The 11,656-nt window shown below is 35.4% G+C and overlaps 1 pseudogene; it reads left to right on the forward strand.

Moving 5' to 3' along the window:
• Nucleotides 1-4,426: 4,426 nt before the first annotated feature.
• LOC138145711 (bone morphogenetic protein 15-like) lies at nucleotides 4,427-5,438 on the forward strand (annotated as a pseudogene).
• The last annotated feature ends 6,218 nt before the right edge of the window (nucleotides 5,439-11,656 follow it).

Raw genomic sequence — 11,656 nt, forward strand, 5'->3', positions numbered from 1 at the left:
CTTCTTCCTGAAGACTGGTCTTCTTTGGGAAGGAAGGACAAACAGCAACAGCAATAATAACAGCTGTAGAAGTCCAACCAGGGAAAACTGTGGCCTTTTTGCTGTACTGGCAATGACCAAAGGGATATCCTTGAATGGGCATGATCTTACTTTATATACCCAAGTTCATAATGAGAACTGCAATGATTCTTTAGAAAAGTATGAAAATTCACTTAAATTTTATTCAATACTAAAAGAAAAAAAAATCCATACAAGAAACATATTTGTTTCAATAATCAAAGTACTTGTATATGGATACACATAAAAATAACACAGAAATGAATATTCCAATAGGCAATAGTGCCAAATCCCCCATTGTGCTTGTGGATTTAGCCATAAACACTCCTGCATGCAAGATGGCAATCTTTTCTTTTTAATTCAACTGGACCAATATACTTAAATATTTTACAAAACAATTAAAGGAAGCAAGTTATTTACTATGATGTTTCAAGCTTTTAAAAAAAGATGTTAAATGTCTTCAGATCATTAATTTATAATCACTGACTTTTTTTATGTTTTGCAGAAACAGTTGGTATCTTACTCAACAGCTTGAATTCATTTTTAAAGCTTTCTTTTGTGACATTACAAAATGTTTTCCAGGTGATTTAATTTAAATCTGAGAGAGATTTCTCCTCGATAAATTTAGATGCATTGGATACAACCTGTAATAGTAAATTCCTATTAATAAAAGCAGTAACATGTAATTTTATGAAGACAATATAGGTAAATGATCGCTTTCTTACCAATTCCACCACTGCATATTTAGAAAAGACAAGGTAATATCTATATCATGTTTTGAAGTTCTATAATCATAGACAATTAACAGTCTTCCAGAGTCTCAGTTTTATTTTTAACATAACAGTATTTTTTTCGATTACATGTAAGGATAGTTTTCAACATTCATTTTTGTAAGTTTTTGATTTCCAAATTTTTCTCTCTCTCCTTTACTTCCTCCCCTCTCAGTTTTCTTGTATGTAAAATGAGGATATTTGCATAACTAATATCAGAAGATAATTTTAAGAAAAATGCTTTACAAACCTTGAAGCATTATTTAAATGGGACATATTGTTGCTGCTAGCATTCTTGTTGTTATTATAACCAGTGACCTGGAATCAAAGTTCTGGAATAAGTTTGGCCCATGCTCCCATCCTGTGTTCTCCCTAGGAATGTCAGAATTATGTCAAGAAGTTTCAAAGTTTCCAAAATAGAGGTTCTTAATCTTGTGTTTGTGAACTTAGAAAGTATATAGACTTAGATACCTATATTTCAATATATAGCTGTCAGGACTAATGCAAGTTTGAATAATGTGAAATTTGATTTAGTTCAAAATTTAAAACACCAGGTTGCATTTAATTCAAGCTAAAATTTAAAGTATAAGCTAGGTGAAGGTTTTTTTTTTTAACACCACTATTTATTAATCTCCACTTTCTATAATCATTGCATGGATCCTATGTGATTCTACATATCATATTATCAACATTTGTATTAACTTTTTTAAAAAATTCTTTCATAAACTGGTCAAAGTGAAAAATATTTCTGACAGAAAGACTGCTAATGGAAAAAAAAGTTTTTTATTACATTATAAGAAAAAAAAGTTATGTGATTGATTTTTAAAGTGGTCATAATATCTCAGAAAGAATATGGAATCTTAGAATGCCTCATTTTGTAGAATGAAAGTTTTATAAAATATACGGGCAAAATTAAAAAAAAAGTTACATCAGCTTTTCATGGCTTGAGAACAACTACAAGAAATAGAAGTGTTACAGTGATAGAAATGGAGTCGCTCTTAGCTGTACAGGTTGAAGATTACAATAAAAAACGTCATCCTTTTAGATAAGTCAATCAGGCAAAACATGAAGTTTAAGACAGTGAAAGAAAATGAAAATGAAGTGGAAAATGAAGTATTGTTTGGTTTGATAGCTTTAAAAACTGAATTCAGGTGGGAAAAGGACCAGTACATACAAAAATATTTATAGCAGCTCTTTTTGTGGTGGAAAAAAAAACTGGATATCAAGGGGACGTCTATCAACTGGGAAATAGCTGAACAAGTTGTGTTATATGAATGTGAAGGAATACTATTGTGCTATAAGAAATGAGGAGCAGACAGATTTCATATTAGCCTCTAGAGACTTATATAAACTGATGCTGAGTGAGGTGAGCATAACAAAGAGAACTTTGTACACTGTTACAGACACATCATTATCTGTGATGACTGACTTTCATAGATTGGGCTACCCTCAGCAATGCAAGGTTATAAGACAACTCCAAAGGACTCATAATGGAAAAGGCTATCCAAATCCAGAGAAAGAATTATAGAATCTGAATGCAGATTGAAGCAAACTACTTGCACTCTCTCTTTTTCATTTAGTTTTGTTTCTTCTTCCCCATTACTCATTCCATTGGTTATAATTCTTCTTTACAATTTGACTAATGTTTAAAGTGAACCTATGGAACCTGTATTGGATTGCATGCCGCCATGGGGGGTGAGGAGGGAAGAGGGTGGGGAAGAAAATTTGGAACTCAAAGACTTGTGGAACTGAATGTTGTAAACTAATAGTAAATAAATTTTAAAGAAATGAAAAAAAAAAGAATTCAGTAGCATAATATTAAAATTATATGAGATCCAGTGCAGGTGAGGACAAACCAACTACACCTCCTGATATTTTGAAGAAAATAATCAAAGGTCCATACACAGATCAACAAATTTTTAATATGAAATGGGATTACTCCAGAAAAGGATAACTTCCAGAACATATATTTCTAAGAAAAAAAGATGTATTTAAAGTGTTTAAGAATCTCCTAAAACTTTCATTGCAGAAAAGATTTTTAAATTAAGCCAATGCTTGTTTATGCAACTCAGAATCCTCACACTCTGAAAAATTGCAACCATTAATTGTTTTAAGTTCTTTTGCAGTGAAAAAAGGAAAACTTAAAGCTGTTTTTGAAGACTGGTTTTCAAATTATTTTAGCCTAACTGTTTAAAAGTATTGCAAGAATGACCATAACATGTGCAAATCATTACTGATTTTGGATAATGCCCTAAGTCATCCAAGTATTTTAGTTCATTGAATAAAAAGTGTGAAGATAGAAATTAATTACGTGAATTTGTATTTGTATGAAAGGAGATTTAAAGAAAGGGAAGACATTTCAATCTACATTTTAAAATATGATAATGATTTCATTAAATCATCAGTGTATTCTTACCTTTATGTATGATATTCAGTAATTTATTTTTTTGCTTTCTATAATTATTCTATTGTAGCAAATTCTTTTGTTACAAACATATCAGAAATATATTTTCTTATCCTTTGCTGTTATATTACATTAATAAACAAACAAAAACTTATTTCTAAATTTTTGTTGCATATTTTCATTGGGCTGGAAATAACTGCCATACTCTACATAGAACTGTAACTTCAAATAATGCAAATTCAAATAATGCAGCCACTTATGAGGATTTACCTTTGCTTTACTACTTGAGGAAACTAGTGCAATGGTGGCTATGGAACAGATTAGTGAAAAATGGAATTTGAAATATTAGATGCTAAAGGCTTATAGATGACAAATAATCCTCAATACCATCAGGAATATCATTTTTATATGAGATGTATGAACTAAGAGATAGGATAATCACTACATAATAATATAAAAATGAACCTAATTGTATACTAATAAGAAACGTACCATCAGGCTGGAATTATCGAATACAGTTTAAATATTTCTATTATGGTATCTGTTGTCTATAAAGTCACATTTCTGGAGGAAGGAAGGGTTCATTGAAGACTATCTTATGTTACTATTTATTGGCAAGGAGTTTTGAGGAGCTAGAGGCAAGAGCAAGGCACAAAAAGAGTTTGTTCACAATTCTTTGGATCCATGATATATTATTTTCTCAGTTATGGCTACAAAACTAAAAAACAAAGCATTGAAGATACAGGGAATTTAAGTTTGAAAAGTACGAAGTTGAGAGTGATCTTTGAAGCCTATTTCAGTTTATCTTTGGGTCACATGGACTCTAAAGAATGGAAGACTTGCTGGGTGGCTAGATGGTGCAGTGAGTAAAACTTCGGCCCTCTAGTGAGGAGGACTTGGGTTCTGTTGCAGCTTCAGACACTTCACAGACATACATACACACACAGACACACACACACACACACAAAACTAGCTGTGTGACTTTAGGCAAGTCACTTAACCCCAATTACCCTACTCTCCCCCCTGCCAAAAAAAAAAAAGAAGACAAGGATGCCAGTCTACAGTCTACATTGTTGAACAGTAAGTCCTTACACCACACCCACCCCACCCCTGGCCATCTCGCCCAGTCCAGCTTTCTGCTAGTCCCAGTGTGCCTGTGGCTTCACTGCAGATTCATGCCCTCCTCTTCCTGTCTATGGCTTACTTCCATGGGCGCTGGTCTTTGCCCTGGTGCCTCACTCCCCGACAGATGCAGCCCATGCTGTTGCCCCGGCTTGGGGCGCTGCTACTGCTGCACCCAAGAAGCCCTGCTTTGGCTTCTGACGCGTGGAGGATACCTGCTGGAACTGTACCAGCAGAGGGCGGACCGCCGGGGGCAGCGGAGGGAGAGTTGCATCTTTTGTGCCAATGCTGTGAGGTCCCTTGTCTATGCAAACTTCAGAGTTCCAGCTGCAGCCAAACCATGAGTGAACCAGCTGGTGAAGGCTGCTGTTGCTTACAGCCCTCGCTTCTGCCTATCTCACTTCCATTTCTCCTGACACGTGGAGTCCAGAGCACACAAGAGAGCATTCCTCCTTGGAAGAGGCTTCTCAGCTTTTCTGTAACTGAGACTTGGGCAGAGATGCATTCAGGAGCAAATCTGACCTCAAAAGGGGAGTATAGTCCTTCACATTCAAGTCATATGTGAGCAACAAGAAAGGACAGAGACTGACCTTGGGTGGAGGCAGGCATTGGCCACTGACAGTATTTTCCTCGTTCTATATTTGCCACGAATTGATTTGCAAGAACTTCTGGTGGGGATCCCCGGGGGAGCCAATCCATTTCCCTTGGCCCCTGCAGATCCATCTAGTGGGACCCATGAAATCCAAGACATGTGGCCATTCACTGAGCAGACCCAGTGTTCTCTCCACCCTTTCCAGGTTAGCTTCCACCAACTGGGTTGGGAGGACTGGGTCACTGCTCTCCACCGGTCCAGCTCCAACTGATGCAAGGAGGTCAGTCCAGAAGTGATACACTCTGGTCTCTGCTCACTCAACCAAGCCATCATTCTGAAACTTATCAGTGAGCTTTTGGATGAAAGCATCCACCTGCCCTAGTGAGTCCCTTACAAGAACACACTCATTAGTCCCCTGCTGATTTGGGCCAGTTGCAGCATCCTCTACAAAGAACATGAGGACCTGGTTGACCATTCCCGTACTTGCTGCTGAGCATGGAGGCCAGGAGGCTGCAGCTTAGCGGATGTTACTGCTCTCAAGGGGCAGCACTCCTTTCACCAATCCCCAGACTCTTTACCTGCCCTCCCCGCCCCATACCTAAAAACTACCAGGCATAGTCATTCTTTCTCTGATCTCATCTCAATGTTGTTCTGACAGTTGATCTGGCTAAAAGTTTTTCTTCATAGAAACCACTCATAAATAAGATGAATCTATAGTGAGAATGAATGGTGGGGTCAGAAACATTTCTCTTTCAACATTAATCATGATTCTCCAATTAGTTATTGATTAATCAAAAAACGATTAAACCCTTGCTATGTGCAAGGCATTGAACTGTGATGGAGATACCAAATAAAGGGAGGGAAGGGGAATCCAATTTGACCTAGCACTTTCTTTTCCCTCTGAAATAGCAAGCACCCTAGGATACCAAGAATGACTGCTAGCACAGGTTCTTTGATCTGCTTTTCTAAAGGAAGCAATTCAAAAGGGATCAAAAATCTTACTTTAATCAAACATATATATCATTTACTTAGTTCAGATGAAAAAGGCAGCACTCTGAACTCCAGAGAAAATACAAACAGAAATTGCAAGCACAAATAGTACCATAAAGATCAACAGGCAGGGCTTCTAAACATCTGACCAAATAATACATACATTACAGATCAACAGACAGATCCAACTTTCTGACCATTACATTCATACATACATATATAGTTACCAGAGAGAGAAGCACCAACATGTGTATGTATATATACATATATGTGTATGTGCATATATATACATATATGTGTATAGATAGATAGATAGATAGATAGATAGATAGATAGATAGATACTTCTTCAGGTTCAGAGGGCATCACAATGCTTGTGACCCACTGCCTAATTACAAAGTAACAAAAGGTGTGGGCCTTCCTGGAAAAACAAAATCAAGCTTCATTTGTTGGGCTCCATATGAGGCCTATTAATGGGCAGGGAAGGTCTTCAATTCCCATTAACATTACATCCTCCCCCTCCAAGTAGCAATCTGATGATTCTAAAGCATTGTTGGGACTTAGAAATGAAAATGGAGAATTCAGAATGATTGATATCTAGTTCCTATTTCTGCTTTATTTGAACATAGGACTAGGATTAACTGTTAATACAACTGCTGATATGTGAATGTACTTTTTTCTTAGGTTATTGACTTTATTTTTTGGTCATTTTAGATACCGTATTTCTCCTGAGACACAACACAGTACAGAGCTGACTCTGAAGTCAGAAAGTTCTGAGTTCAAGTACCACCTTTGATATAACCTGACTTTGAAAATGGCTTAGTCATTTAAACTTTCTCTTACCTAGGAAATTCTTTAAGATTCTATAAGTTATAGAGAATGTTCAGTTTCACACTTTTAGCTACCCACATAGCTCCCTTCATTTATAAAATCACTGATTAGATTTTTTTTTAAGCTTTCCTGTATTTTTGAATAATAATGCCCCCATTGGCACCTACATCAAGTAGAAACATCAGATAGAAGGAGGAGGGAGAAAGAAAATTTAAAAAAAAACAGTAAAGAAATAAAAGCCTATGACCCTTCCTTTAGGGAGGATCAAACCCAATTCAGAAAGGAGAAGCAGAAAAAAAAAAAAAAAAACAAGAGTTGTCCTAGAATAAAGTCCTGAAATTTTCTAGTATAAGAAAAATGAGGGTCACCTGATAAAGCATGGCCCAGTCTACATTACAATATCCTGAATTGTCTCCTTTCTTTGTATTTTTCTGTCTTCTCATGCTTTATAGCTCTTGGGCCATTTTTTACCAGGTGTATAGATATTTGTGGAATCACAAATATGGATCAAATGTATTCTCAGAGTGAACTGTGATGTACCTTGCTGCATGTTTTCTATCCACATGAAAGTAAAATTGGCAAAAATGACAGTTTGCAATGTAAGATAGAATTTTCAGTGATTTACTTTCCCTCTAGAGTCAAGGAATCATAAAAACAGGTAGTCTCCAGTCCCTCTTAACTCCAAACAACTTTGCATCAGGAAACATTTCCAGCTAAATAAAACTCCCAGAGCTAACATTTATTTTCTTAATAGCTACTTTTCTAGGTTCATCTTTACCTGACTGCTTCAGAATCTGTAGCTTCCATGGAAAAGAATATTGACTCCCCTTAATCCAGAGTCCTCAACCAGTTCCACTACCATGAATATAAACTATCAGAAATTTGGTCATTGTATGTGATTCTTCCTTGCCCAGTTGAACCATCTTTATCCTCTTTTTAGGATAAGTCTCACAGCTGAGTTTAAAAACATTCTATGCATCATGTATCTACATGGATGTTTATGTCTGTGCATATATATTGGTCTACACCTCTGATTTATCTGCTTAGGGAATTGTCAATAGGAAAACCACCTCTCTCAATGTATAATAATTGTTAACCAATTCAGTTCTTGAAGGTTTCTTGAATCATTAAAGGGTTGTGACATTGCCCCTATGTGTCAAAGGAGGAATTTGAACCCAGGCCTTATGTACTCCACATAGACATAGATACATATACATGTGTATGTATATATGTATACACATATGTGTATATGTGTATTTGTGTGTATATATATGTATATATATATACACTTTTGAAGAGTATAATATGCATGCAAGCATATATTCTGCCTTGTCCCATTCATCAAAAGTCAACTCAGTTGGCACTTCCTATTTGAAGTTCTTTCTCAGTTCCCCAATTTCTAATGTCACATCCTTCTCCTCTCACAAATTACCTTGTACTCATAAATAAAGACAGAGAGTGAACATCTAATTTTATTGGTACAGGAAAATCCTAAGTGAAGAAACTTTCTTTATCCATGCAGGTTTACACATCCTTACTTTTTAGACCTAAGGACTACCAAAAGCACAGAGAGGAAAGTGACTTGACTAGTGTCACATAATCACTATAAGAGTAATTAAATAAATTATAAGAGTAATTAAAATAAGGTCTTCCTGATTTCAAGGATACTGCCATGCAGTTCTGTATATTTGGTATGCATTTAGATATGTACATATTTTTGCCCATGCAATGTAAGTGATGTGTGGACAAGGATTGTTTCGTTTTTGTATTTTATCCCTAATACCTACCACAGTGCCATGGCACACAATAGATGCTTAATAATTGCTTCTTAATTGATTGCTACATGGAGGAAATAATAGATTTGAGCAGTCACTTAGAAATAGAGTGGGTTTTTCTGGTTTTGTTTTTTGGTTTGCCTCCACATAACCTCAGAGGCATTGTGATGTCTTGTAAGTGAGTCTAAGGTTGCGTCTGTGTATATGGACTGAATTAGCTACAACAGAGTAGTCATTTTTTCTAACTTACAAAATATTCAATGGGAATTGCTATAAAATCAATTTGGTTTCAGATGTAGGGACTTACCTGGCATATGGCTACAGTAAACAACTGAGTTATACCACAGTTTGCTATCCCTACCATACACTGACATAACCACTCCTGCAAAAAGATTTCTCTTCTCTGTGTGTTCAAATGGAAACACTATGCTTCCAAACTGACATGAATTAAATTCCATTTTTCATATCACTGTCTAAAATTTTCTTTTACATTTCTTTGCTTTTTTCTTAGTGATATTTTATAATTTTTATTACATTTTCTATCACTTCTACCTTTTATCATAGCTCTAGTCTATTCATTCGACCTCTGTTAAGAAAATATTGAAGAAGCTGGAGTGATGAAATTTTGTATCTTTTTCAATGCTTGCTTATTTGCACATGGAGAATATAACAATAAGTATCTAAATAAAATTAGAAAACGTTCCACTTGTAATAAACAATAATTCCACAGGGAAACATTAAAGCCTATTTTGTTTCCTTTTACAACTTAATAGAAGCTAATAATATTTCTTGGAGGGAAAAACAATGTCTTATTCTACTCTTCAACACCTCCAGCTCATGATAAGCTGTTTGCAACTGAGAAATTTGAGGCCAGAGGGTCTTGAAGCCATGAAGACTTTAGTTTATGCTCAGGTTTTAACATAAAAGATCAGTTTGACTCTGGAAAATAACAAGGTTTTTTTTTTTTAATTGTACATCATATTCAAACATTCTTGAGAGCAATTTGGAACTATGGCCAAAGGGCTATAAAAATGTGCATACTCTTTGGACCAGTAATAACAACTTCTAGAGTTGTATCCCAAAGAAATCATACAATGGGAAAAGGGCCCACATGGACAAAAAAATATTTATAATAGCTCTTTTTGTGGTGGCAAAGAATTGGAAACTGAGGGGATGACCATCAGTTGGGGAATGGCTGAACAAATTGTTGTATATGAATGGAATGGGATACTATTGTGCAATAAGAAATGATGAATAGGTAACTTCAGCAAAACCTGGAAATACTTACATGAACTGATGCTAAGTGAAGTAAAGAGAACCAGGATAATATTATACATAGTAATAGCCACATTATGTGATGACTTTGATAGACTTAGCTCTTTGCAGCAATGCAAGGCTCTAAGACAACTCTAAAAGATTCATGGTGGAAAATGATGTCCAAATCTAGGAAAAGGACTATGTATACTGATAGTGGATTGAAGCATATTACTTGTTCTCTCTCTCTCTCTCTCTCTCTCTCTCTCTCTCTCTCTCTCTCTCTTTCTCTCCCTCTCTCTCTCTCTCTCTTTCTCTTTCTCTCTCTGTTTCTTTTTTCTCATGGTTTCTTCCATTGGTTCTAATTCTTTCTTACGTATTATACATTGTATTAGGGTGGGAGAAGGGAAGAGATGGGTAGAGAATTTGGAACTCAAAAGTGAAAAAAAATTCTAGGCTTAGTAAGATGTGAATTCCAGTCCTCCAACACTCAACCCTGGGCAAATCTTCAACCACTTTGTTCCTTAATTTCCTCACCTGTAAAACAGGGATAATAATAAAATTTATCTCCTAGGATTGTTAGGTTGATAAAATGAGAAAACATTTATAAATCTCTTACAAATATAAAATATCTTTGAAAACCTTAAAGAACAAAAACAACTGTACATCAGAGATTGGCGAGTAGGCCAATATTGGTATACAAGCGTTCCTTATATGATGATTCCCCACCAAAAAAATATCTAGAGGTAAAGTGTGGTTACTTAGATTCTAGGGTCTTCCCAGAATAGTTTCAACATTAGCTTGTTTCCCTCTTGTTATTATACAAATAAACTTATATATGCATTATATATTCCTATGTGACAATAAAATAATTATATGCAATTGTCCAAAGTATTAGGGATACAAAGATGGGAAAAAGACAGTCCTTGCTCTCAAGGAACTTACAGTCTAATGGAATAGAAAACATGCAAACAACTACATATAAAAATAAACAACAGAAGGAAAGAGAAATAAAGGGGAATGGAGAAAGGTTTCCTATAGAAATTGGAACTTTATTGAGACTTGAAGAAAGCCAGGGAAGCAAGGAAGTGGAAATGAGAAGGATGAACTTTCCAGGCATGGAAGAAACCAATGAAAATGTCATGGAGAAATGAAAAGTGTCAGGAGATGGAGGGTCTTGTAGAATAATAATAATTGCTGACATTTCCATAGGACCTGCAATGTGACAGGCATTAAACTGAATGCTTTAAAAATATTATCTCATTTTATCCTCAGGACAAACCTGGACAGTAGGTACCAATATTACTCCCATTTTACAAATGAGAAAACTGAGGCAAACAGAGGTTAAGTGACTTACTCAGGGTCATCTCATAGTTAAGTATCTGAAGCACTTGTATAAGGAACAACCAGGAGGCCAGTGTTACTGGATCATAGAATATGAGTTGTAAAGACTGGAAAGGAGGGATAGGAATGGTTATAATGGGCTTTGAACACCACAGGATTTTATATTTTATCCTAGAGTTGACTATATTTTAATGATAAAAGAGATGATGATTTTTCAGTAATCTAGGCCTGAAGTGATAAGGACCTACACCAGAGTGACAGCTGTGTCAGAGAGAAGGGGACATTTGAGAAACATGGTACAGAAGTAAAATCAGACACATATGATATATTTTCCAAAAAAATTGAAAGATTTTTTTTCTTAACATATTTTGATTTGGTTTCTGAAAATATTTTATAATTTCTTATAATCCAAATCTTATATTTTTCTTTTGTGTTTCTCCCTATCGCTTTCTTAAGAATGCATTACATTCCAAAAAAAACAACAACAACAACAACAAAAAGAATGCATTACAATGGGG

This window comes from Petaurus breviceps, unplaced genomic scaffold (assembly GCF_028583685.1).
Source record: "Petaurus breviceps papuanus isolate PSGF00001 unplaced genomic scaffold, PetGlider_PUasm1.0 90743, whole genome shotgun sequence".
Taxonomy (NCBI): Eukaryota; Metazoa; Chordata; class Mammalia; order Diprotodontia; family Petauridae; genus Petaurus; species Petaurus breviceps.